Source organism: Garra rufa, chromosome 4, assembly GCF_049309525.1.
Source record: "Garra rufa chromosome 4, GarRuf1.0, whole genome shotgun sequence".
Classification (NCBI taxonomy): domain Eukaryota; kingdom Metazoa; phylum Chordata; class Actinopteri; order Cypriniformes; family Cyprinidae; genus Garra; species Garra rufa.
Genome location: NC_133364.1, coordinates 35,125,254 through 35,152,202, shown reverse-complemented (window position 1 = coordinate 35,152,202; position 26,949 = coordinate 35,125,254). Strand labels below are relative to the sequence as shown.

Sequence of the window (26,949 nt, the reverse complement as noted above, 5' to 3'; positions counted from 1 at the left end):
CTATCTTCAAACCTTATCTATCTATCTATCTATCTATCTATCTATCTATCTATCTATCTATCTATCTATCTATCTATCTATCTTCAAACCTTATCTATCTATCTATCTATCTATCTATCTATCTATCTATCTATCTATCTATCTATCTATCTATCTATCTATCTATCTATCTATCTATCATCTTCAAACCTTATCTATCTATCTGTCTGTCTGTCTATCTATCTATCTATCTATCTATCTATCTATCATCTTCAAACCTTATCTATCTATCTATCTATCTATCTATCTATCTATCTATCTATCTATCTATCTATCTGTCTGTCTGTCTGTCTGTCTATCTGTCTATCTATCTATCTATCTATCTATCTATCTATCTATCTATCTATCTGCTAAAATCATGCTACCAACTTACTAGTCATTGCTAAATAATGCTAAAATCATGCTAGCGACTTGCCAGTCATGCTAAAATCATGCTAGCGACTTGCTAGTAATGCTAACATCATGCTAGCGACTTGCTAGTAATGTTAAAATCATGCGAGCGACTTGCTAGTAATGCTAAAATCATGCTAGCGACTTCCTAGTCGTGCTAAAATCATGCTAGCAACTTGCTAGTCATTGCTAAATAATGCTAAAATCATGCTAGCGACTTGCTAGTAATGGTAAAATCATGCTAGCGACTTGCTAGTCGTGCTAAAATCATGCTAGCGACTTGATAGTCATGCTAAAAATCATGCTAGCGACTTGCTAGTCATACTACAATCATGCTAACGACCTGCTAGTCTTGCTAAAATCATGCTAGCGACTTGCTAGTCTTGCTAAAATTATGCTAGTGACTTGCTAGTTTTGCTAAAATCATGCTAGCGACTTGCTAGTCATGGTAAAATAATGCTAGCGACTTGCTAGTCATGTTAAAAAAATGCTAAAATCATGCTAGCAACTTGCTAGTAATGCTAAAATAATGCTAAAATCATGCTAGCGACTTGCTAGTCGTGCTAAAATCATGCTAGCAACTTGCTAGTCTTGCTAAAATTATGTTAGTGACTTGCTAGTTTTGCTAAAATCATGCTAGCGACTTGCTAGTCATGCTAAAATAATGCTAGCGACTTGCTAGTCATGTTAAAATAATGCTAAAATCATGCTAGCAACTTGCTAGTCATGCTAAAATAATGCTAAAATCATGCTAGCGACTTGCTAGTCGTGCTAAAATCATGCTAGCGTCTTGCTAGTCGTGCTAAAAATCATGTTAACGACTTGCTAGTCATACTACAATCATGCTAGCAACTTGCTAGTCATGCTAAAATCATGCTAACGACTTGCTAGTCTTGCTAAAATCATGCTAGCTTCTTGCTAGTCTTGCTAAAATTATGCTAGCGACTTGCTAGTTTTGCTCAAATCATGCTAGCGACTTGCTAGTCATGTTAAAATAATGCTAAAATCATGCTAGCAACTTGCTAGTCATGCTAAAATAATGCTAAAATCATGCTAGCGACTTGTTAGTCGTGCTAAAAATCATGCTAGCAACTTGTTAGTCATACTACAATCATGCTAACGACTTACTAGTCTTGCTAAAACCATGCTAGTCATGCTAAAATAATGCTAGCGACTTGCTAGTCGTGGTAAAATTATGCTAGTGACTTGCTAGTCATACTACAATCATGCTAAAAATAATGCTAGCGACTTGCTAGTCATACTACAATCATGCTAACGACTTGCTAGTCTTGCTTAAACCATGCTAGCGACTTGCTAGTCTTGCTAAAATCATGCTAGCGACTTGCTAGTCATGCTAAAATCATGCTAGCGACTTGCTAGTCATGCTAGAATCATGCTAGCGACTTGCTAGTCATGCTAAAATAATGATAGCGACTTGCTAGTCGTGCTAAATTAATGCTAGCGACTTGCTAGTCATACTACAATAATGCTAGCGACTTGCTAGTTTTGTTAAAATCATGTTAACGACTTGCTAGTTATGCTAAAATCATGCTAGCGACTTGCTAGTCATACTACAATAATGTTAGCGACTTGCTAGTTTTGTTAAAATCATGCTAACGACTTGCTAGTTATGCTAAAATCATGCTAGCGACTTGCTAGTCATGCTAAAATCATGCTAGCGAATTGCTATTCATGCTAAAATCATGCTAACGACTTGCTAGTAATGCTAAAATAATGCTAGCGACTTGCTAGTCATGTTAAAAAAATGCTAAAATCGTGCTAGCAACTTGCTAGTAATGCTAAAATAATGCTAAAATCATGCTAGCGACTTGCTAGTCGTGCTAAAATCATGCTAGCAACTTGCTAGTCTTGCTAAAATTATGTTAGTGACTTGCTAGTTTTGCTAAAATCATGCTAGCGACTTGCTAGTCATGCTAAAATAATGCTAGGGACTTGCTAGTCATGTTAAAATAATGCTAAAATCATGCTAGCAACTTGCTAGTCATGCTAAAATAATGCTTAAATCATGCTAGCGACTTGCTAGTCGTGCTAAAATCATGCTAGCGTCTTGCTAGTCGTGCTAAAAATCATGCTAACAACTTGCTAGTCATACTACAATCATGCTAGCAACTTGCTAGTAATGGTAAAATCATGCTAACGACTTGCTAGTCTTGCTAAAATCATGCTAGCTTCTTGCTAGTCTTGCTAAAATTATGCTAGCGACTTGCTAGTTTTGCTCAAATCATGCTAGCGACTTGCTAGTCATGTTAAAATAATGCTAAAATCATGCTAGCAACTTGCTAGTCATGCTAAAATAATGTTAAAATCATGCTAGCGACTTGTTAGTCGTGCTAAAAATCATGCTAGCAACTTGTTAGTCATACTACAATCATGCTAACGACTTACTAGTCTTGCTAAAACCATGCTAGTCATGCTAAAATAATGCTAGCGACTTGCTAGTCGTGCTAAAATTATGCTAGCGACTTGCTAGTCATACTACAATCATGCTAAAAATAATGCTAGCGACTTGCTAGTCATACTACAATCATGCTAACGACTTGCTAGTCTTGCTTAAACCATGCTAGCGACTTGCTAGTCTTGCTAAAATATGCTAGCGACTTGCTAGTCATGCTAAAATCATGCTAGCGACTTGCTAGTCATGCTAGAATCATGCTAGCGACTTGCTAGTCATGCTAAAATAATGATAGCGACTTGCTAGTCGTGCTAAATTAATGCTAGCGACTTGCTAGTCATACTACAATAATGCTAGCGACTTGCTAGTTTTGTTAAAATCATGTTAACGACTTGCTAGTTATGCTAAAATCATGCTAGCGACTTGCTAGTCATACTACAATAATGCTAGCGACTTGCTAGTTTTGTTAAAATCATGCTAACGACTTGCTAGTTATGCTAAAATCATGCTAGCGACTTGCTAGTCATGCTAAAATCATGCTAGCGAATTGCTATTCATGCTAAAATCATGCTAACGACTTGCTAGTAATGCTAAAATAATGCTAAAATCATGCTAGCGATTTGCTAGTCATGCTAAAATCATGCTAGCGACTTGCTAGTCGTGCTAAAAATCATGCTAACGACTTGCTAGTCATATTAAAATAATGCTAACGACTTGCAAGTCTTGGTAAAACCATGCTAGCGACTTGCTAGTCATGTTAAAATAATGATAGCGACTTGTTAGTCATGCTATAATAATGCTAAAATCATGCTAGCGACTTGCTAGTAATGCTAAAATCATGCTAACGACTTGCTAGTCATGTTAAAATCATGCTAAAATCATGCTAGCGATTTGCTAGTCATGCTAAAATCATGCTAGTGACTTGCTAGTCATTCTAAAATCATGCTAGCGACTTGATAGTCTTGTTAAAATCATGCTAGCGACTTGGTAGTCATGCTAGAATCATGCTAGCGACTTGCTAGTCCTGCTAGAATCATTCTAATGACTTGCTAGTCATGTTATAATCATGCTAGGGACTTGCTAGTCATGCTAAAATCATGCTAGCGACTTGCTTATCATGGTAAAGCATGCTAGCGACTTGCTAGTCATGCTAAAATCATGCTAGCGACTTGCTAGTCTTACTAAAATCATGATAGCAACTAGCTAATCATGCTACCACCCTGGGTACCCTAGTAACCTCATATCTATCTATTCACATTCAATCTATATCTTCTAACTACTTATATCTATAAATCTTTCTATTTTCAAACTATTTATATCTATCTAGCCTATTTATCTTCAAACTTTATCAATCAAACTAAAACTATTTCAAACTGAAAACCTTTAAACTTTCTTTAAACTAAAAGCTTTTAAAACTACTTAAAACTTACTGGCTAGGCTTTCTCAAGCCAACTTAAAGTTTGCTAACAAACTTTTTATCTAGTTCTTCTTCTTCTTCTTCTTCTATTTCTGAGCGGAAAATTTTTGGACTCCTACTCCTCCTAGACCATTCAAGCTACATACTCCAAACTCGGGTCAGATCTTCATACTGTTCAGACTTAGTGTGCTATATCTTTTCAGACTGTTTTGAGTTATGGTTTTCTTAAAAATTAATATTAAAAATCATAAAAAGGTCCCATAGACTTTCATTGACCAAAAGTCCATGTCTGTTTGAACTATGTTTAATGTAAACTGCTAGAACCCATTGATACTCAATTAAGCTTTAAACTATCTATCTATCTATCTATCTATCTATCTATCTATCTATCTATCTATCTATCTGTCTGTCTGTCTGTCTGTCTGTCTATCTATCAATCAATCAATCAATCTATCTATCTATCTATCTATCTATCTATCTATCTATCTATCTATCTATCTATCTATCTATCTATCTATCTATCTATCTATCTATCTTCAAACCTCATCTATCTATCTTACTAGTCATGCTAAAATCATGTTAGCGACTTGCTAGTCATGTTAAAAATCATGCTAGCGACTTGCTAGTCTAGCTAAAATCATGCTAGCGACTTGCTAGTCATGTTAAAAATCATGCTAGCGACTTGCTAGTCATGTTAAAATCAGGCTAGCGACTTGCTAGTCATGTTTAAAATCATGCTAGCAACTTGCTAGTCATGCTAAAATCATGCTAGCGACTTGCTAGTCATGCTAGAATCATGCTAGCGACTTTGCTAGTCATGCTAAAATAATGCTAAAATCATGCTAGCGACTTGCAAGTCATGCTAAAATCATGCTAGCGACTTGCTAGTCATGCTAAAATCATGCTAGCGACTTGCTAGTCATGCTAAAATCATGCTAACGACTTGCTAGTCATGCTAAAATCAGGCTAGCGACTTGCTAGTCATGTTTAAAATCATGCTAGCGACTTGCTAGTCTTGCTAAAATCATGCTAGCGACTTGCTAGTCATGCTAGAATCATGCTAGCGATTTGTAAGTCATGCTAAAATCATGCTAGCGACTTGCTAGTCGTGCTAAAATCATGCTAGCGACTTGCTAGTCAAGCTAAAATCTTCAAACCTTATCTATCTATCTATCTATCTATCTATCTATCTATCTATCTATCTATCTATCTATCTATCTTCAAACCTTATCTATCTATCTATCTATCTATCTATCTATCTATCTATCTATCTATCTATCTATCTGTCTATCTATCTATCTTCAAACCTTATCTATCTATCTATCTATCTATAAACCTTATCTATCTATCTATCTATCTATCTATCTATCTATCTATCTATCTATCTATCTGTCTATCTGTCTATCTATCTATCTATCTTCAAACCTTATCTATCTATCTATCTATCTATCTATCTATCTATCTATCTATCTATCTATCTATCTATCTATCTTAGTAGTCATGCCAGAATCATGCTAGTCGACTTGCTAGTCGTGCTAAAATCATGCTAGCGACTTGCTAGTCATGCTAAAATCATGCTAGCGACTTGCTAGCCATGTTAAAAATCATGCTAGCGACTTGCTAGCCATGTTAAAAATCATGCTAGCGACTTGCTAGTCTAGCTAAAATCATGTTGGCGACTTGCTAGTCATGCTAAAATAATGCTAAAATAATGCTAGCGCCTTGCTAGTCGTTCTGAAATCATGCTAGCGACTTACTAGTCATGCTAAAGTAATGCTAGCGACTTGCTAGTCGTTCTGAAATCATGCTAGCGACTTACTAGTCATGCTAAAGTAATGCTAGCGACTTGCTAGTCATGCTAGAATCATGCTAGCGACTTGATAGTCGTGCTAAAATCATGCTAGCAACTTGCTAGTCATGCTAAAATCATGCTAGCGACTTGCTAGTCATGCTAAAATAATGCTAAAATCATGCTAGCGACTTGCTAGTCATGGTAAAATCATGCTAGCAACTTGCTAGTCATGCTAAAATCAGGCTAGCGACTTGCTAGTCATGTTTACAATCATGCTAGCGACCTGCTAGTCATGCTAGAATCATGCTAGCGACTTGCTAGTCGTGCTAAAATAATGTTAAAATCATGCTAGCGACTTGCTAGTCATTGTAAAATCATGCTAGCGACTTGCTAGTCTTGCTAAAATCATGCTAGCGACTTGCTAGTCATGCTAAAATCATGCTAGCGACTTGCTAGTCATGCTAGAATCATGCTAGCGACTTGCTAGTCGTGCTAAAATAATGTTAAAATCATGCTAGCGACTTGCTAGTCATGCTAAAATCATGCTAGCGACTTGCTAGTCGTGCTAAAATCATGCTAGCGACTTGCTAGTCAAGCTAAAATCATGCTAGCGACTTGCTAGTCATGCTAAAATAATGATAAAATCATGCTAGCGACTTGCTAGTAATGCTAAAATCATGCTAGCGACTTGCTAGTCATGCTAAAATCAGGCTAGCGACTTGCTAGTCTTGCTAAAATAATGCTAGCGACTTGCTAATAATGCTAAAATCATGCTAGCGACTTGCTAGTCATGCTAAAATCATGTTAGCGAATTGGTAGTCATGCTAAAATCATGCTAGCGAATTGGTAGTCATGCTAAAATCATGCTAGCGACTTGCTAGTCATGCTAAAATCATGCTAGCGACTTGTTAATCATGGTAAAATCATGCTAGCGACTTGCTAGTCATGCTAAAATTATGCTAAAATAATGCCAGTGACTTGCTAGTTGTGCTAAAATCATGCTAGCGACTTGCTAGTCGTGCTAAAATCATGCTAGCGACTTGTTAGTCATGGTAAAATCATGCTAGCGACTTGCTAGTCATGCTAATATCATGCTAACAACTTGCTAGTCGTGCTAGAATCATGCTAGCGACTTTGCTAGTAATGCTAAAATCATGCTAGCGAGTTGCTAGTCATGCTAAAATCATGCTAGCGACTTGCTAGTCATGCTAGAATAATGCTAGCGACTTGCTAGTCGTGCTAAAATAATGCTAAAATCATGCTAGCGACTTGCTAGTCTTGCTAAAATAATGCTAAAATCATGCTAGCGACTTGCTAGTTGTGCTAAAATCATGCTAGCGACTTGCTAGTCGTGCTAAAATCATGCTAGCGACTTGTTAGTCATGGTAAAATCATGCTAGCGACTTGCTAGTCATGCTAAAAATCATGTTAGCGACTTGCTAGTCTTGCTTAAATAATGCTAGTGACTTGCTAGTCTTGCTAAAATCATGCTAGTGACTTGCTAGTCATGCTAATATCATGCTAACGACTTGCTAGTCATGCTAGAATCATGCTAGCGACTTTGCTAGTCATGCTGAAATAATGCTAAAATCATGCTAGCGACTTGCTAGTCATGCTAAAATCATGCTAGCGACTTGCTAGTCATGCTAAAAATCATGTTAGCGACTTGCTAGTCTTGCTTAAATAATGTTAGCGACTTGCTAGTCTTGCTAAAATCATGCTAGTGACTTGCTAGTCATGCTAATATCATGCTACCGACTTGCTAGTCATGCTAGAATCATGCTAGCGACTTTGCTAGTCATGCTGAAATAATGCTAAAATCATGCTAGCGACTTGCTAGTCATGCTAAAATCATGCTAGCGAATTGGTAGTCATGCTAAAATCATGCTAGCGACTTGCTAGTCATGCTAAAATCATGCTAGCGACTTGTTAATCATGGTAAAATCATGCTAGCAACTTGCTAGTCATGCTAAAATTATGCTAAAATCATGCTAGCGACTTGCTAGTCGTGCTAAAATCATGCTAGCGACTTGCTAGTGGTGTTAAAATCATGCTAGCGACTTGCTAGTCATGTTAAAATCATGCTAGCGACTTGCTAGTCATGCTAAAAATCATGTTAACAACTTGCTAGTCTTGCTTAAATAATGCTAGCAACCGCATAGCAACACCTTAGCAACCACCCTGGGTACCTTAGCAACCACATAGCAACACCTTAGCATCTATTCACATTCAAACTATTTATATCTTCTAACTATTTATATCTATAAATCTATCTATTTTCAAACTATTTATATCTATCTAGCCTATCTATCTTCAAACTTTATTAATCAAACTAAAACTATTTCAAACTGAAAACCTTTAAACTTTCTTTAAACTAAAAGCTTTTAAAACTACTTAAAACTTACTGGCTAGGCTTTCTCAAGCCAACTTAAAGTTTCCTAACAAACTTTTTATCTAGTTATTATTATTATTAGTGTTGTTGTTGTTGTTTTCATTATTTTTATCACTATTTATATCAGAGAAACGTCGAGAAGTAATAAAATTGATGGGATGATGGTTTGTGTGGACGGAAACGGTTTAATGAAGATTATATCATTGAATATACATAATTAATAATGTATAAATAATGTATAAATATAAATAAATTAAAACTGTACCCAACAAATACCACTTCAGCTTAAGCTTACATACATATGATGCCTATAATGTTGCCTTGAATGGGGGAAAATAAATAAATAAAAATAAAAATAAATAAATAAATAAAAACACGCACACTGAAACGGAAGCTAGCATAGATGTGGTATGTGTTGGGTATGGTTCATTATTAAAATTCCCCTTTATATAAATATATTTAGATAACTACTACTGTGATTATATTATATCATTATTGTTTATTATTATTATTATTATTATTATTATTATTAATAATAATGATATTACTGTTGCCGTCACTACAAAGCATCATCACAAAATATTGTTACATCATTGTTATTGCTACTACTATTATTATTATAATTATTAGTATTAGTATTATTATTACTGTTAATATTATTTGGCAGTTTGCCAAATGAGCCCAATTAAAGGAAAAGTACTTAAGAAGGATGTTCCACATTATTAAGCAGGCCACAGGTTTCAAGCAAAATGGGAAAGAAAAAGGTCTCTCTGCTGCCGAAAAGCGTCAAATAGTGCAATGCTTTGGACAAGGTATGAAAACATTAGATATTTCACGAAAACGTAAGCGTGATTATTGTACTGTGAAGAGATTTAAGACTGATTCAGAGCACAGACAGGTTCGTGCAGGTAAAGGCAGAATGAGGAAGGTTTCTGCCAGACAAATTCATCAGATTAAGAGAGCAGCTGCTAAAATGCCATTACAAAGTAGCAAACAGGTTTTTGAAGCTGCTGGTGCCTCTGGAGTCCCGCAAACATCAAGGTGTAGGATCCTCCAGAGGCTTGCAGTTGTGCATAAACCTACCGTTTGGCCACTTCTAACCAATGCTCACAAGCAGAAACGGTGGGCCCAGACATACATGAAGACTCATTTTCAAACAGTCTTGTTTACTGATGAGTGTTGTGCATCTTTGGATGATCCAGATGGATGGAGTAGTGGATGGAACATGTCCCAACAAGGCTGCGACCACAACAAGGAGGTGGCGTTTTTGGCTGGAATCATAGGGAGAGAGCTGGTTGGCCCCTTTAGGCTCCCTAAAGGTATGAAAATTACCTCGGCAAAGTATGTAGAGTTTTTGACTGACCACTTTCTTTCATGGTACAAAAAGAAGAACTATGCCTTCCGTAGCAAAATCATCTTCATGCATGACAATGCACCATCTCATGCTGCAAATAATACCTCTGTGTCATTGGCTGCTATCTGCATAAAAGATGAGAAACTCATGGTGTGGCCACCATCCTCCCCTGACCTCAACCAGATTCAGAACCTTTGGAGCATCCTCAAGCAAAAGATCTATGAGGGTGGGAGTACGGTGGCCGAGAGAGGCCAACGCGCTGCAAACAAGAAAACACATGCAAACAGAAAAAAACGACAACAAATTAAGAAAACATCTTCATCAGTTTGACAACACATGCGCTGCTAAACCTCGCAACGCAAACACAAATACGGAAACGCGCTGCAAATTCTCACAACACAACCAAACTCAGAAACGCGCTGCGAACACACGAGGGCGCTGCAAACTAACAAACGCACTGCATATAGCTCGGTCCACAACGGAAATGTTTCAGGGGGACCTCAAAAAGTGACGAACTCATCTGGGACCTGATTATTTATATCACTATATTACCTGATTATTTATATCACTATCACCTTTAAGTGATACTATACTATCACTAAAAGGCGATAGTTCACCGATAACACCTCTGCTCTGACCAACAGCCACTGAAAAAATAATCAGGTCCCAGATGGGTTCGTCACTTTTTGAGGTCCTCCTGAAACATTTCCGTTGTGGACTGTGCTATATGCAGCGCGTTTCTGAGTTTGGTTGTGTTGTGAGAATTTGCAGCGTGTTTCCGTATTTGTGTTTGTGTTGCGAGGATTTGCAGCGCCTGTGTTGTCAAACTGATGAAGATGTTTTCTTAATTTGTTGTCGTTTTTTCTGTTTGCATGTGTTTTCTTGTTTGCAGCGCTTTGGCCTGTGTCGGCCACCGTATGGGAGGCAGTTCACATCAAAACAGCAGCTCTGGGGGGCTATTCTGGCATCCTGCAAACAAATTCAATCAGAAACTCTCCAAAAACTCACAAATTCAATGGATGCAAGAATTGTGATAGTGATATCAAAGCAGGGGTCCTATGGTAAGATGTAACTTGCCCAGTTAGGATGTTTTTGATTGAATTAGCTTTTGATTTCAGTAAATATGACCACCTAATGCTGCAAATTCACAACCCCTTTACAACCTATACAATGTTTTAACTCTGTTGTGCATAATAATGTGGAACAGTGCATTTTCAGTTTTTTATTTTTGAAATAAATACTGTTATCATTAGGAGGTTTGTTCAACAAAATTTGAATTATACCCTAATGGTTGATGACTTAAAAATTATACTGACTGTCATTTACATTGACTAATTATGAAAATCAGAGAAAGATATCATTTGCATAATAATTTGGAACGCGGTGTAGAGTTAAGGCTTTATGAGGAGATGCAGTCAGAAATCTCTTCAATGAAAAATCTCAGAAATGAAAAGAAAAAGTAGAAGTGCTGCATCCTAATTCACATACTATCCATCCTAAACAGTATTCAAAAAATAGAATTAGTATGTCCCAAATCGTAGTATGTTGAAATGAGTATGCCAAACATTCCCAGATGGTCTACTACTTATGGTTAGAAATTGAAGTACAGTTTGATGAACACTTTAACAGCTTATATTGCCCACAACACATTGCACGGTGGATGAGGATTCGTTTAGAACTGCAAACATGTATAAAAATAAAGTGTTCAAAAACTACAAACATGGCTGACAGCTGAAGAAAGGGATTTGAGTAATAAATAATTTAACCTCATGAAAAAAATATTTATTTTATGTTAGCCGCATTATATTTCATCTGCAGCAACACTGTGAACTTTTAAATGCATCATTGAGCAAACACCTGAGCAGATTAACGTGCCTCTTCCTTTCTTTCAGATACAGTAGGAAATCAGATTAAGCGAAATGTGGATGATGTTAATAATGATAAGATGATTGACACAACAGTTTAAACAATGACAGGACGCACGCAACTAAAAAAAAGAGAGCGTCCATTAAAGACACCGTTATGACAAAGAAGTATCCCTGCTGAAAAAAACAGCTAATACCAGCCTAGGCTGGTTGGCTGGTCTTAGCTGGTTTAAGCTGGAAGTAGCTGGTTTTAGCTGGTCTCCCAGGCTGGCCAAGCTGGTCAGGCTGGTTTTAGCTGGTGGTTTCCCAGCCGGACCAGCTAAGACCAGCCTGACCAGCCTGGCCAGACTGGAAAAGTGGCCAAAACACCTCTAAAACCAGCCTGCCTTCCAGCTATGACCAGCCTAGGCTGGTTTTAGCTGTTTTTTTCACCAGGGATGGCCCAAAGTTTACTTAATATTCTGCTACATTATCAACAGACTTTAACAGTGACACACTGTCAGTATTTTGTCCTGTCCTGTTCTGTTTTCCCAGTGTTTTTCCCCCTCTGTTTCTGTTTCCAGCAAGATGGCTGCCATGCCAGATTCTGCAAGCAAGATTGCTGCCACGCCAGAGTCTGTTCGCAAGTCGGCTGCCATATTAGTATCTGCTCTCAAGATGGCTGCCATGCCAGAGTCTGCACACAAGATGGCCTCTGTTCCTGAGTTCCCGGCCAAGATGGCCGCCAAGCCTGAATCCCCGGCCAAGATGGCCGCCAAGCCTGAATCCCTGGCCAAGATGGCCGCTGTTCCTGAGTTCCCGGCCAAGATGGCCGCCAAGCCTGAGTCCCCAGCCAAGATGGCCGCCGTTCCTGAGTTCCTGGCCAAGATGGCCGCCAAGCCTGAATCCCTGACCAAGATGGCCGCCGAGCCTGAGTCCCCGGCCAAGACCCAAGACGGCTACCGCCAAGTCAGAGTCTCCGCTGGAGACGCCCAGCTCTCCAGAGTCTCCGCTGGGGTCGTCCAGTCCTCCCGAGCCCGCTCCTCAAGAGCGCCATCCAGAGCCCGCTTTTCTAGAGCGCCGTCCAGAGCCAACGCCTCCAGCGTGCCCTCCTGCTCACCTTCCAAAGTCAGCGCGCCCTCCAGAGCCGGAGCTCTCTCCTGCGCGCCCTCCAGAGCCGGTGCTTTCTCCAGCACACACTTCCGTGCTCTCCTGGGTGGACTATGCCTTAAGTTCCCCCAAGAACTTAAGGGGGGCTACTCCCCTGATCAGCCATGGCCTTCTGGACTGTTTACTCGGCCATGGCCTCCTGAGCCCCCAGATCTGCCATGGCCACCTGGACTGTTTACTCGGCCATGGCTTCCTGAGCCCCCAGATCTGCCATGGCCACCTGGACTGTTTACTCGGCCATGGCTTCCTGAGCTCCCAGATCTGCCATGGCCACCTGGACTGTTTACCCGGCCATGGCCCCCTGAGCTCCGAGACCCACCATGGCCTCCTGGACTGGTTACCCGGCCATGGCCTCCTGAGCTCCCAGATCCACCATGGCCTCCTGAACTGCTAACCCGGCCATGGCCTCTGGAGCTCTCTGATCTGCCCTGGAGACCACCCCTGTATCCTGTGTTTCCTGTATGTTTCCTGTGTTTCCCCTATGGATGTTAGATGGCGCGAGACGCGCCTTTTGGGGAGGGGGGTGTAATGTCAGTATTTTGTCCTGTCCTGTTCTGTTTTCCCAGTGTTTTCCCCCTCCAGTTCTAATGTTTTAGTCCTTGTCTTCCCCTCTAGTTTTGTTTCCATTTGGTTTGTTCATGCCCATATTTGTATTTCCCCCTCGTTAGCCTTGTTATCTTGTTTGTACCACGCCCTGTCTTTTGTGTATTTAAGTCTGTGTCTGCTCACTACCCTTTGTCCGTCAATAATGTTACATGTTCTCTGTTCATGCTCCTGGTTTTTGTTTGTTTGTTTGTAGATTCAGTGTTTTGTTTAATAAACTTTGTTTATTCATCTACTCTGGTTCTCCTCCTCCATCTCCACTCCTCAACCCGCCCTCACTGTGACACACACCTATATACCTCCTGGAGAGTGTTCTTTACTTGGCTGAATATTGTGAAAGGGTTCTTCTCCCATGCAGAGGATTCTCCGATCATCCACCAATGCGGTCTTGCATGGACTTCCAGGCCTTTTTATGTTGCTCACCAGTGTGTTCTTATTTTTTCTCAGAATGTACCAAACTGTTTATTTGGCCACTCCTAATGTTCCTGCTATCTCTCTGATGGATTTGTATTGTTTTTGAAGCCTAAGAATTGTCTGTTTTACTTGTATGGAGAGCTCTTTTGACTGCATGTGGGTTTACAGCAACAGTTTACACATGCAAATGGCACACTTAGAATAAACTCCAGACTTTTTACCTGCTTAACTGATGTAGAAATTATAGAGGAATAGCCCTCAACTGTTCTTGAAACACCTTTTAAGTCAATTGTCCAATTTCACTAAGCCAAGAGCAGTGTGTTGGGCTAGTCTGTTTGGTGTGTTTCACAGGCCGCCACTCATCTAGCTCACGTCAGCAAGAGTTTGCCAGATTAAACATGTTGAATCAGTGTTGGGGCCATTGGCATGAGTGAGAACTCTGATTGGCTGTTCTGTTTACCAAACGAGTGTCGTGAAAAGAAGGCAGAATAAGCAAATGAGCAGCCGAAAATCCGAACGTAAATCCAGACAAACAGGGAGAAACAGGATTCGAACAAGGAAAATAATCCGGGAGTGAGAAGAGCTGGAACAACACAGAACGAAACCCAAATGTTCTGACAACACAGGACTGAAACAGGTATTAAACAGCTGAGCTAACGAGCCACAGCTGATGCAAATCAACAATGAACTATCACAGCCATGCCCACACTCTCAACACACACACAGGGTGCTTTCACACCTGCCTTATTCGGTTCAGTTGAATCGCACTAGAGTTCGTTTTCCTTTTTGGTGCGGTTGGTTTGGACAGGTGTGAATTTAGTAATCGCACTTGAGTGCGCACCAAAAGCGGACCAAAGAAGCGTACTGAGAGCTCTTTGAAGAGGTGGTCTCTGTACGCTTTTAAACAAACACTGGAGTGGTTAAGTTTATGGTGAGAACATGATCTGAACTCGAACAGATCCAACCGCAAAAAGTACTGTGCCTTTTTGGACTAATCCAGCTGCCGTAGTCAGCTGCTCTGTTGATTATGGGATGAGGTAGAGGTCTGCGCGGGACTGCTTTTCTAGTCCCGCTCCCGCCCGCTCCCGCGAGGTTTTATTCCGCACCCACCCGCTCCCGCTATTGTCACGGTTGAGTAAGGGAGGTCTGGGTCCAAATGCAGGGAGAAGGATATTTATTAATTAAACAAACAAATAAACAAACAAATCAAAACCAAAAGGCCAACACAGCAAACTTAACATAAACTGAAACAAAAACTGAACAGAACATGAAACAAGATCTAAGGTCAAGGTCAGGAACACAAAAGTACATGCAAAGACAAAAGACAATGCGACCATGAAGCAGAAGTGAAAGGTGAGAGTTTTTAAAGACCAGATGATAGAGAACAGCTGTGAGTGAATCAGTGTTAACGACTAGACAGGAGTGTACAATTAGGGATGTGTGTGCAGGGAAGGGAAAACAGCGACCTCAGGTGGCTGAGGGGAGCCCCACAGCCCAGATCATGACAGCTATATATTCAGGCTTTGTTCACCCGCTGCCCGCTTAGAATAATTTTCTTCCCGACCCGACCGTTCCCGCTAAATTTAGTTCTCGTTTCCAGAATCTCACATTTAACAATTAGGAAACAATACCGGGTATATAAAACTTTTTTGGCAATACATCCATTATATTTCCATTTTCCACTTTTAAGACGTGGCTATTATAGCCCTTCATTTCAGCCAGTCATAGATCAAATGCGTTCTAAAATGATATTTCAGACATTCAATGGTGATAAAAAAATGCAGTGCTGGTGGAAACACCAGACCAGGCTACATGAACATGACTACCATGAACATGATCAAGAGCGGCTCGGACGGTCCTGTCTGCAGCATTGAGCGCATCTTCAGGGTTACGCGTTCAAGTGCACGCAATAGGATAAAGCTTGCCACAAAGCACCTGCAAAAATAATTACCATGACTGTGAAATATAGTAAGGAGATATTTTAATAATTTATAAACTGTTTTCTGAGTCAGTGATGATGAAGTTAACGATGCTCATTGCTCCTCATCCATCTCCTCATTGGACGCGTCTTTAAAGAAAAATGCATCTTTACAGATTAGCTACATAATAAAAGAGTTTTTGTTTTCGATTTGTTTTATTTCGTTAAGTACTAATTTAAAGCTTTCTACAAATATATTTATCATGTCTGACAAAAACAAAACAAAACAAAAAAACGGTTAAATAGTTTCCACCTAAAAAGCGTTTTGGTTTTCACTCTCTGGAAATGCGCCTAATAGCGAACATTATTATTAGGCTATTATTTCAATATTATTTAAATCTATAGATTTTATTTTAGCCAATTCGTGATTTGAGAAGTCAAATTCAAACATAGAGTAGGTCAATTTACTGTCTCCCGCCGCCGCTTGAGTTACTTTAAGAAACTAAAAGCTTACATTTAACGAACAAAAAATGCTCCAAACGTTTTTTTTTTCCTTAATTAACTTAATAAAAAAGAAACAAAATTATAACCACTTTGTCATTTCATGCAAAACTGAACTAGCCTATTTTAATTGCCATAACAGTAGTATAAGTTGTTTTAGCAAAGGGGAAAAAAGATGGGCTCGGGTCAGGAGTTAACAACCACACTGTTTGCGAAAAATCAGTCAGCATAATCTTATGAAGATTTTGGCAGTCCAAACATGGCTTTGCGCTCTGGAGTAATGTGATAAACTGATAAACAGTTGCCCACAGAAAAAACACCAGTAGTACCCTCACTTTCCGCGCCTATGAGACATTGCCAGTAAAATGCATGATTCTGAAAGCACCGGTCCATGAGTGTATAGCGAGTGCATAACAGTTTTGAGCGCAGAATGTAGCCTACAGGTGCTCGTTAAGAATGAGTAAAGCGCAGATTTGCTGTTCAGAAAAGACGTCGGGAACGGGACATTGTTACCGCCCGCTCCCATTCAAATTACACCAGAGTTACCGACCGCAACCGCTTTTATTTGGAAATTTATTCCCGCGTCGCAAGAAATCTGGTCGGGTCCCGCGGTTCCCGCGGGAGAGCCGCGGGACCTCTAGGATGAGGACAAGTATTTGTTGACAGTGAGTGCTTAAGCAACATAGCCCCGTGGAAGCTCGTGGACAAACTTGGAGTTGTGATTTTCTGTAATGCTCTGTACAATATTACAGTATCCACTTGCATTTTACAATAAACAGTAAGTATACTTTTAACAGTGACATTTTATCTTAATTTTGTGTTTTGCATTACTACATTTTTTCCACATAGGACTGCAAGACAACTTCACAGGGGTGACAGAGGGCCCCTTTTAACAACTGAACAGGCTATTTGCACCATGGTTGTAGAAAACAATGGCACAAGACTAAGGGAGATAAAAGTGCCACATCTTTGAAAACATCAAACAATCAGCATCTCAACCATTCACAGGGTGCTGAAAGGTACAGGTAAAACATGCATGAGCATGCTGCAAATGCACCTCACAGTAAACAGTACACCATCGTATAGTGATATACAGTATAGTAAGTGTGACCTTGGCTGTAGAAAAGAAAAGCAATATATGCTGTATACATTTGATGTAACTGGACAAAATAAAAAAGGGATGCAATTTATAAAACTCATTTTGGATATAACGTAAAATGCAGTAGTTCTCAAACTTTTCTGGTCATGCCCCCCTTTAAACCTATAAAAAAAATATTTTATTTTGATTATGTATGCCTACACGAGCATTGCCTATGAACCCATAGGTTAATGCCTGAGGCTAAAGTTCTTTTGTCCCATTTATTTATTCTTTCATAAATGATTAATTGTATTTTATTTATTTATTTTACATTAATATTTATGTTCAAATTAATATATAAATTGTTAGTGCAGCTGAATATAGAATACATAGTATTGTAATATCTTTCCTATATGGAACGTTTGGAACTATATGGAACCTTAATTTAAAAAAATTATTTAAAAAAAAGCTTCCTTATTGGTTAACTTATTGAACAAAGTTTTAGTTAGAGACAGCTTGACTTTGACCAAAGGAGGACAAAAATTTACTTAAATTAAAAAAGATGAATATTTATAATAATATAAAATTAAATAAAACTACTTGACATACTTTAGTTTTTCCAATGAGCAGTTTGGATGCTCCAGTTTCTCAAAGAGCTTGACTCCTGAGTGTCCTGGGTGATTGTAGCTCAGATCCAGCTCTCTTAGGTGTGAGGGATTTGAACTCAGAGCTGAAAACACGTGACGACAGCCTTTCTCTGTCACCATACAGCCAGACAATCTACAAACACAGTAATTGTTCATGTAACAATCAGACATCACTTACACAAATTTATACCCATTTCAGCTATTAATTATTTTTATATGGTCACGTCTTAAGATTCATTTTGTGCTAAAAAAATAAACCTTAACCTCATTATAAATGCAATAACCTAAAGTATGCAGTCGAAACAAAATTTATTCAGACACCTCTCACATTACCACAGTTTATTTGCTATAGTTTAGAAAATGGTATTAAGCCTCTGTCTTACCCTCACTCTTCACAAAGTCTTGTTTTGCCCCGGCTGACATTTCTGAGTGTTATTATCTTCTCTATTGAACTACTGTGTTTGACCCTGGACTGTTTCTCTCATTTTTGGCTGTACACTGCCTGCCTTTGTCCCTCTTGCTCTGTTGTATGGACTGTTGTTTACTCTGCTTGTCTATTACTCTTTTGTCTTGACTCTGATGACCCTGTTTTCTGTTGATGGACCACGACTGTACTACTATGTTTACTCTTATTAAAAAGCTGCAAATGGATCCTTACTCAGTTGACTCATCATTACAATATGATTAATTTGATACAATATGAATTAATATGGTCCATCAAATAAAAGGGCAGATTTTTAATGCATGTTGTGTTTTCATATCCGTGCTATAAATGACCCAACTCTCAGCAATTTGTGTAAAGCAGAACTTAGTATGAACCAAGCAACTCTAAAATACTGTAAACACTAGATTACGAGCTGTTAGCATACATTAACACAGTGACACATCATATATTTATATAAAATTACATTACAAGCTTCACAATTTGCTAAACACAATAAACATGTTTTTATTTATTTTTTTTATTGAAAACCATTTACCTCAGAATCTCTAGCTGACAGTTTGGACTCTTCAGTCCATCACAAAGCAACTTCACTCCAGAATCCTGCAAGTCATTGTTACTCAGGTCAAGCTCTCTCAGGACAGAGTTTGAGGATTGTAAAACTGATGTCAAACTTTCACAAGCCTGAGCAGTGAGATTACAGCCACATAGCCTGTGTAAAGACCATATTAATGTGCTTATTGATCTGGTATGATTTATAATCTGGAGCATGTATGACTTTCTAAACCCTTTGACTATGGTGATACAATTGAAGTAAAGATACTTGGGAAACAAGGAAACAAAGAACACATGAAATAAACACAGAAAACTAGAAACAAAATACGACAGGATAAAAAAACATCAAAATAAGAGTCCCAGTCAGCGCTGATAGTCTCGTGATTGGTGCACCGACATGTTACATATCCAATAACAAAGCCCTATGCTTTCCTGTTGCATTTCCACTGTCCTACCAACAATAAAGGCATAAAAAAACTCAAAAATATAACTTTAAGGAAATAATAAGAGTCCAAGAACAAAAAAAGAACATCAACTAGGGCTGGACCAGAATATTAGATTATTTGAATATTAGTTAAGTGGGTTGGCATTCGATTTTACATTTTGAGATTTTAATATTTTTAAAACTGGCATCCCCCGCTATACGGTTCTTATTTGCACTTGAATATGAATGGAGAAGACAAGACTGCCACGCCACAGAGACAGCGCAAAGAAAGAGGTGGAGCAATATTTGAGAGACACTTCTAAAGTCTACTACAGTCTGGCCCACTTGCAATGTGGAAGCAAAAAAAGTGACCGCTACTTTAAACTGGCATTTTCAGTCAAAGACCTCCCTTGCGTTCTGGCCACTTCAACACATTTTCACAAAAGCTACATTGTAAATGAGACCCTTTTACCGAAAAATGTGGATAAACTCATCTTCTTCGCACAACATGAAAAGATTGTAGGTAGACTAAGTAGGTAACTTTACTATATTGTAACCTGATTGTGATTTATTGGAAAGTTTGACTTTTAAAGAAATAGTTTGTTTAGGAATTAGTTTTATTGAAATGTGAGCTATCTAGCCAGACTAACATTACCTTGTTCTATTTAGCCTATTACAGTTTTTTATTCTATATGAAGGAGTTTGTTTAATTGTATTAAAAATTGTGTTTGTTAATTAAATGTGTGATGCTGTTATTGAAAGTATGCTACCATGTTCTTTATTTATTACAGTTTGTTAAACTTGGTTCATTTAGTTTTTCATTATTCTTATATTTAAATCCTACATTTTATGGTGTCAGTAATTATTGTGCTGCTAATTTCTGATTTGGGAGTTATTTGTTTGTTAAAAAAAATGTTAGGCTACCTTAATAAAAGAATTGCTCTTGACAGACCTGTGTGTTTGTATCACTAGCGCAGTGTCTGTTCTCGAAGTATATAAGCTCTGTCCATGTGAAGCGTGCTTCCAACTCGCAATGTTCTATAGTTTATTAAAAGTTTATAAATCCTGAACATGTTGTGTCCATATTGCACCAAATTTGTGATACAGCACTCCCTTGGGTCCGCAGCAACACACTCGTCATGTGTGAAGTCGCTTAGATGAATCTTCGAAATAATAAAAATGCAAACAGACTGACACACAGAGACTCCTGCCTAATTTAGAGAGAAAAAATATGTTCAGCCCCCTCCCTCCGAAGCTTCGAATATTCGGTGTTGATTACTACCAAGCTCAAAAAATGGTATTTGGACCAGCCCTAACATCAACCTGACAACACCTAAACAGTTCACTTTATATGTAATGTACTAATCATTTTCCTTAACTTATGATATTGACTGATTAACTGATTCCTTAACAACTCTTCAGGAATTGCTTGTTTGAATGCACAAGTAAATTAAATGGTGAATCTGGTCATTCGGTTGCATTCGTGGTAAGCTCTGTTCTTGCTTTATTCTATCCGGATGGATAAGATACTAATAATGGTTATAATACTAATAATTATTGCTGAAAATACAAGCTGCAGCTTCCATGCTAGGCTTCTAGGTTGGCAGAATAGAGGTAGATATTATCAGTTAAGTCTGCCTCTTCTGCTGACCACATTGACTTTTGGCATGTTTGAAGGCAAGAAAGGCCCGAGAAGCTGTGCAAACCATGGAATTTGGCCAAACAAAAAATATGAAATTGTCATTTGAATTTGAAATGTTATTTATAAAATAAAATATACATACAAACATCATTAGAAGACAAGCTGTCCAAATCTGTATGCTGTCAGTTTTGACCACCTCACACTTATTGCTTCATCTTCATCATTCACACTGAGCTCTACAATCATCCAGCTCTCAAGCCGGGCATACACTGTGCAATTTTTGTCCGATTTTCAGCAATTTTGACTTGTGCAACTCTTTATTTTTGTCATATCAGAAATTTTGGTCACCGCTCATGGGGATTTCGCACAGTTGAAGCAGAGCTACCAACTGATTGCCTTAACTCAATGTTTCTGTGTTCACTGTGCAAAAGCAGAAATTAAACCATGGCAACATGGTGTGTGGTGTGGAACAAAGTAATGGAAGCTAAACTTGTTATGGCAGCAACACACAAGCCTTTTTGATTTTTATTCATCCACATATCATGTTTCTCCCTTGGTAACATGCTTATTTTTCTGAAACAGCCAAATTTCGGGTTCAGGGGGTGTGACATGTTGATTTTACACATATACTGTAGTGTGAGCGTTCAAGTCGCAGCTCATCAATCGGACCATATCGTGTGAGTGTATAAATCGTGAGCTTTGGCTTTACATCAATTTTCTCGTACAGTGTGAGATGGTACCTGGTGGAAATTGCACGAAAATCTGACTAAAATCGCACAGTGTATGCCCGGTTTTAAACAGACACTCCTCAGTTGCTGTAGTAAGCGTGCCTCACACACCTCCTGCATTTTTATTTTTATTTTGTTACTTTAGTAAAAAAGCACATGTTAAAATCATAAATGTTTTCATGTTTTGAAAGCGGGGTGATTGTTTTCATTTTTACTTACCAAACTGATTTGGATTCTTTAACCAGAGGTAGCATGTTCTGGAGAACTTCATCTGCTGTATGTCGTGCTCCAATAAACTGTCTTAGATCAAAGACATCCATCTTCTGCTCTGATGTCAGCAACACATAAACCAAAGCTGACCACTGTGAAGAGGAGAGTTTGGTTTCTTTTAGTTTTCCAGATTTTAGATAATCTTGGATCTCCTTCATCAATGAATCATCACCCAGTTCGTTCAGACAGTGAAACAGATTGATGAATTTCTCTGGAGAGCCATTTTCGCTGATCTTCTGTTTTATGTACTGAACTGTTTCCTCCTTGTTATAGGAGCAGCTTCCTGTCTGTGTCAGTAGTTTTCGTAAGAGAGACTGATTGCATTCCACTGAGAGACCCAGAAGAAAACGCATGAAAAGGTCCAAATGTCCATTCTTACTCTTTAAGGCCTTATTTAAACCTATCTGATGCAGCTCAGATAATGAATTATATTTCTTCTTGTTAAAAATCTTAGGCAACAGACTTTTTTTGGTATGGTCAAACACGTTGATGTTGTTGACTGTAAAGAAGAGGTGCACATATAGAGCTGCTAGATGTTCCTGGAGGCTCAGATGAACAAAGCAGAAGATTTTCCCCTGATACAAGCCCAACTCCTCTCTGAAGATCTGAGTGCACAATCCTGAGTACACTGATGCTTCTGTCTCATCAATGCCACACTCTCTCAGGTCTTCATCATAGAAGATCAGGTTTCCTTTTAGTAGCTGCTGAAAAGCTAGTTTCCCCAGTTTGAGGACCATGTCTTCATCTGTCACATTCTTCCCATAGTCCTTCTCATGTTTGATGTTATTCTGAAGGATCAGGAAGTGTGTGTACATTTGAGTGAGAGTCTTGGGAATCTCTCCACTCTCTGCTTGACTCAACATCTTCTCTAGAACAGTGGCTGAGATCCAGCAGAACACTGGGATGTGGCACATGATGTAGAGGCTCCTTGATGACTTCAGGTGTCTTATGATTTTTTTAGCCAGCCTCTTTTTACAGATCCTCTTCCTGAAGTATTCCTCCTTCTGTGGCTCACTAAATCCTCGTACCTCTGTCACTCGATGGACACACTCAGAGGGGATGAGATCAGCTGCTGCTGGTCTGGAGGTGATCCAGATGAGAGCAGAGGGAAGCAGATTCCCCACAATGAGGTTCATCAGCAGCACATCCACTGAGGCTGATTCAGAAATATTACACAGTTTTACTTTGCTTTTAAAATTCAGAGACAGGCGACACTCATCCAGACCATCAAAGATAAACAACATTTTATATTCCTCAATGGATCTTTGCATTTCTTTAGTTTCAGGGAAGAAGAAACTAAGAAGACATGAAAGACTCAATTTTTTGTCCTCCATCAAGTTGATTTCTCTGAAAGGAAGTGGAAATATGAGCTGGACATCCTGATTCTCTTTTCCTTCAGCCCAGTCCAGGATAAACTTCTGCACAGAGACTGTTTTTCCAATGCCAGCGACTCCCTTTGTCAGCACAGTTCTGATGGGTTTGTCTTGTCCAGGTAAAGGTCTAAAGATGTCATTGCATTTGATGGCTGTGTCCTCTGTTGCTGTTCTCCTGGATTGTGTCTCAATCTATCTCACCTCATGCTCATTACTGATCTCTCCACTCTCACTCTCTGTGATGTAGAGCTCTGTGTAGATCTCATTCAGCAGTGTTGGATTTCCCTGCTGTAATGTTCCCTCATATAGATGCTCAAACTTCTTCATCAGATTTGATCTAAACAAGTTGAGTTTGATGACTTCATGGCTTTAAAATAAAAATTCCACATCATAACAAGGATTCACTAATAAGCACAATCTCTTTTAAATTCTGTGTCATGTCCTTTGGTCATATCATATTTACAGAAATGTTATACCTGAGACCAGCCTCTGTATCTCCACTTTTAAACCTTATTGACTGATCCTTAGATGCATTGCTACTCATAGACACACAGCTGGGCTCTGGTTCTGATCTCTTCTGATGAAGTAAGCTGAAACAGAGAGATAATAAGTTATTTATTTAAATGACTTTACCATATTATATATTATAATCATTTCATTTATGTCAGGGGTGTCAAAATAATTTTAGGTTGGGGGACTTCTTTTCTTTTTTGTGATGATGTAAGCTCATTCATTTGGATATTAAGTAACTTGTTTTATGATTGGGCCATTCCCAGTGAAAAAATATTGTTTAGTGGTTGCTCTTCCTAAGCTCAGGAGTTGTGATTGTCATATATCTCTCATTTTAGTATCAACAGCATTTCAGATGTTGCTCCTAAAATTCCTTTGGAGAAATAAAAGTAGACACAATTAAATGATAAATATTTGAGAGAAAGGAGTCCAAAATGAGAATGGGCTGTTAGAAACATTTGAGATCTCTTTATTGTCTTGCTGTAATCTCTTTCAGGACTCCATTATAAAAATGCTCTATTGCTCAGAGGCTGCTCTTACTTTTTTCTTGATTACATTGATTACACTGTTACACTTCAGTAGTGCATCTTTCTTAAAGAACCCATAACTTTAAACATTTCAAGGGAGCACATTCTTTACTTGTCACATTCGTACATTGTGTCAAGTATTTTAAACAATAAATGGCCTCAAATTAATCTGAATTTACAACATAAATATGTACAACTCTGAAAAATGTGTCTTTGTGATGGTGTACACCTAGTGTACCATTGCTAGTTGTTGCATATCCTTTTTTGTTTGGCATACACTGTATCAAGGTCTGCATTTAAAGTCACACCAGAGGTGTTCAGCTGGGCTTAGGACTTTTATTTCTGCAGATCAGTCACATTTTTACACACTGACTGAATTAGGGATGCACCGATACGAATCGGCCGAGATGCTTGCGCGTTTTGTGTAGTATATATATGGCTCAACGTGAAATCACGCACCTGATGGCATTTACCGCTGATTACAGAACCGGCTTTACTGACAAAACGCGCAAGCATCTCGGCCGATTCGTATCGGTGCATCCCTAGACTGAATCAATCATTTCTTTTTGAACCTTGCCTCATACACAGAGGCATTGTCATGTTAGAATAGAAAAAGGGTCCTGTCCAAACCTTTGCTATAAAACTAATAGCAAATAATTCCTTAGAATATTATTATATGCTTAAACATCAAGATTTGTACCCATGGAAATGACTAAAGTAGTCAAATCTGTTCATTAAAATGGGGTGTCCAATACTTTTGGAAGAATTTCTTATTGAAAACACAACCAAATAAATACCAAACTTCAATAACACATGAAGGGTATTATTGAAGTTTACAGGAAGGGAAGACGCAGATATTTCCCTGCAGTTTGGCCTCTCATTTACATGAAAACCCCGTTTTTATCACAGAAAAAGATTATTTCTAAAAAAAACTCCGGCCAAAGTGGAGATTTCTGAAAACGCCGGTTATGTGTTGCTGTGTAAACTCGGAGAAACGGGGTTTTAGGTTCTCAAACTTTATGTGCCAGAAAATGCTTAACGTCATGTGAGCGCCCTTTTTACAGTTTGTTTGGTCAGACTACTGTTATGCAGTCGCCAGTCAGTGTAGAGAAAAAGGTTGCCCTCACCCTGTACTATTTGGCTGATGAGGGTAGACTTCGTAAACTTCGATTCTGAGGATTTTGATGGGCTTGCATGGCTTTTTTCTTTTCCCTATACTGCTGCCCATAGGTTTGGCATAGTTATTACGGTTCTTGACAGCGTATTTATGTGGGTTGATATAAATGACAAGTTTAGACAACGGAGGGGAGGAAATATTCGTTTCTCTAAATACCGGGCTATGTGTAAATGTCGTCTGAGTTGGCTACAACGAGGCAAAAGTTAAGGACAGCAACTTTTAAAAAAAATGCTAAAAATTTCCTTTACACTGTTTATATAGAAACAGTGTGCGTGTGTGTGTGTGTGTGTGTGTGTGTGTGTGTGTGTGTGTGTGTGTGTGTGTGTGTGTGTGTGTGTGTGTGTGTGTGTGTTTGTTTGTTTGTTACATTATCAGACAGATAAAAAAAGAAATACCCACAAACCACAAGAAAAAAATCTTGTTGAAAACACCAGGATCAAATAAATACATTGAATAATATTTTATATGCAAATTATATATAACTCAGTTATACCTGAGTCTAGGTTGTGTATCTCCACTCCTGAACTCTATTGGCTCATTCATAGACCAGTCACTCTTCATCGACACACAGCTGGGGTCTGGTTCTGATCTCTTCCCCTGAACTGAACTAAAACAGAGAATATAAAGTTGTTGTTGTTTTTAAAGTTGCTTTACCCAACAAATCAGCTTTTCATTTATCATGATCAAACTCCCTTTACAATGTATTTATGTAGAAAAGTGTGTGTGTGTGTGTGTGTGTGTGTGTGTGTGTTACATTTTCAGAAAGATAAATAAAATTTCCACAAAGCACAAGAATGTTAAAAACACATGTTGAAAACACCTGATCAAATAAATACCAAACTTGAATAATATTTTATATGCAAATTATATATAGCTCTGTTATATCTGAGTCCAGGCTGCGTATCGTCACTCCTGAACTTTACTGGCTCATTCATAGACCACTCAGATATAAGTCACTCCTTATAGACACACAGCTGAGCTCTGGTTCTGATCTCTTCTGATGAACTGAACTAAAATAAGATAGAAAATAAAGTCGTTGTTTTTTTAAGTTGCTTTACCCCTCAAGAATCAGCTTTTCATTTATCATGATCAAACTCACTTTATATTTATGTTATATATTTATGTAGAAAACTGTGTGTGTTACATTATCTTTCATAAGTTCTGCTATTCAGCGGTACAATGTCAAGCAGCTCTTCCTTAATTGTGCAGTCTTCTGACACAAACCTTAAAAATACTGCCAATTATGGCTTGTCTTGAACATTGCAAGACTGATTATAAATTTGTTTCTATTGAATTGTCAGTGTCCAATAACAATGTGCCCTGACAAAT

At 38.5% G+C, this 26,949-nt stretch overlaps 1 pseudogene; it reads right to left on the bottom strand.

Moving 5' to 3' along the window:
• LOC141333942 (protein NLRC3-like) overlaps positions 1 to 26,223 on the bottom strand; it is a 31,209-nt pseudogene extending 4,986 nt beyond the window's left edge.
• Positions 26,224 to 26,949: the final 726 nt, after the last annotated feature.